A 2181-nucleotide genomic window follows, 5' to 3' on the forward strand; every position below is an offset into this window, starting at 1 on the left:
ATGCGCCGTCAAGGACAAACAGTCATATTACCAGTTGATCCTGAAATCGAGAAAACTTGCAGGAGGAATCGAAAGAACAAGAGGCAAGAAAGAGTTTCGCAATCGCCGAAACATCAGAAATCATGGCTGCCAATGTGAACAATAATGCTGGAAACAATGGGGGTAATAACGGTAATAATGGAGGTGCCGTGGAAGATCAAGCTAATGGTCGTAGCTTGAGAGATTACATTCTCCCTACTCTGACGGGAGTGCAGTCATGTATCAGGCCACCGGCAGTGGATGCAAACAATTTCGAGATTAAGCCTGCCATCCTTCAAATGGTGCAGTCTTCAGTTCAGTTTGGTGGCCTCCCTTCTGAAGATCCTAATCTGCATCTCTCTAACTTCATGGAACTTTGTGAAACTTTTAAGGTTAATGGAGTTAGCGATGATGCCATTCGACTGAGATTGTTTCCATTCTCGCTCAGAGAACGAGCCAAGAGTTGGTTGAATTCCTTGCCACCTAATTCTATTGCCACCTGGAATGATCTGGCAACAAAATTCTTGTCAAAGTTCTTTCCTCCAGCCAAGTCTGCAAAGCTGAGAGGAGAAATCAATAATTTCTGCCAACAAGACAATGAATCTCTCCATGAGGCTTGGGAGAGGTTTAAAGATCTGATCAGGAGGTGTCCTCATCATGGTATAGAGAAGTGGATGCTGGTTCACAACTTCTACAACGGGCTGGTTGGTAATACTAGAACTCTAATAGATGCAGCAGCGGGCGGAGCTTTTATGAGAAAGAGTGCTAATGAGGCGTATGATCTATTGGAGGAGATGGCTCTAAACAATCAGCAGTGGCCAACTGAAAGGAGTCAATCTAAAAAGGTAGCTGGTGTGTTAGAAGTTGATGCCATCACAAAGTTAACAGCTCAGGTTGAGGCATTGACTAAAATAATTGCAGGGCAAGCTAAACAGGCCCAAATTGTTTGTGAGTTATGTGGAGGAAGTCATCACTTTTCGGAGTGTCAAGCAGATGTGGATGATTTGCCAATGGATGAAGCTAAAGCCATTGGGAATTTTTCACAGAACAACAACAACAACAATTATGGGTTCAACCAGGGTAACAACCGAAGAAATAGTGGGTTCTATCAACAAAGAAATCAGAACCAACAGTTTAATCGAGAACAAGCCTGCGGTGGAAGTTCTAGTTTGCGGACGCATTTCTTGCTCCAATTTATGACTGAAACTAGATCTTCAATTAAAGACCTGCAGACTCAGATGGGCCAGCTAGCAACTCAGGTAGCAACCCGCCCTCAAGGAAATTTGCCTAGCACAACTGAAGTCAATCCCAAAGAAAATTGCAAGGCAATTACCCTGAGGAGCGGTAAGAAGTATGATGGGCCTGAGTTACCACAACCAGTTGAGGTAGACGAAGAAATAAATGCTCAGCCAGTGCAAACACCAACACCAACAGCAGAGAAGGCTACTGACAGCCCAGCACCACCACCACAGTCTCCACCGATTAGTATTGATCATCATGTAAAAATACCCTATCCTCAGAGGCTCGGTAAAGTCAAGCTTAGACAAGCAGTTCACCAAGTTTCTAGAAGTCTTCAAAAGACTTCACATTAACATTCCTTTTGCTGAAGCTCTAGAGCAGATGCCAAGTTATGTGAAGTTTATGAAGGAAATTTTGTCAAAGAAGAGGAAGATGGAAGACTATGAGACAGTGGCTCTAACTGAAGAGTGTAGCGCTATTCTACAAAAGAAACTCCCTCCAAAACTCAGAGATCCAGGGAGCTTCACTATTCCTTGTACTATTGGTAAAATTGAAGGAATAAATGCACTATGTGATTTGGGAGCCAGTATAAACTTAATGCCTTTGTCAGTGTTTAAAAGATTGCAGCTGGGTGAAGCAAAGCCAACTACTGTAACTCTTCAATTGGCAGATCGATCGCTAGCTCACCCTAGAGGAGTCATTGAGGATGTGTTAGTAAAGGTGGACAAGTTCATCTTTCCAACTGATTTCATTGTTCTGGATATGGAAGAAGATAGTAATGTTCCTGTCATCCTGGGGAGACCTTTCTTGGCAACAGGGAAAGCACTAATTGATGTTCAGAAAGGAGAGTTAAAGCTAAGGGTACAAGGAGATGAAGTTGTATTTAATGTGCTCAAAGCAATGACCTATCCTACGGCTAGTGAC

General features: G+C 43.1%; 1 non-coding gene across 1 annotated transcript; it reads right to left on the minus strand.

The window, feature by feature from the left end:
• Positions 1-575: 575 nt before the first annotated feature.
• LOC133036367 (small nucleolar RNA R71) lies at positions 576-682 on the minus strand. Its single transcript, XR_009687024.1, has one exon. It is a non-coding gene; the product is annotated as a small nucleolar RNA R71 (small nucleolar RNA).
• Between the last annotated feature and the right edge of the window lie 1499 nt (positions 683-2181).

This window comes from Cannabis sativa, chromosome 3, assembly GCF_029168945.1.
Source record: "Cannabis sativa cultivar Pink pepper isolate KNU-18-1 chromosome 3, ASM2916894v1, whole genome shotgun sequence".
Taxonomy (NCBI): Eukaryota; Viridiplantae; Streptophyta; class Magnoliopsida; order Rosales; family Cannabaceae; genus Cannabis; species Cannabis sativa.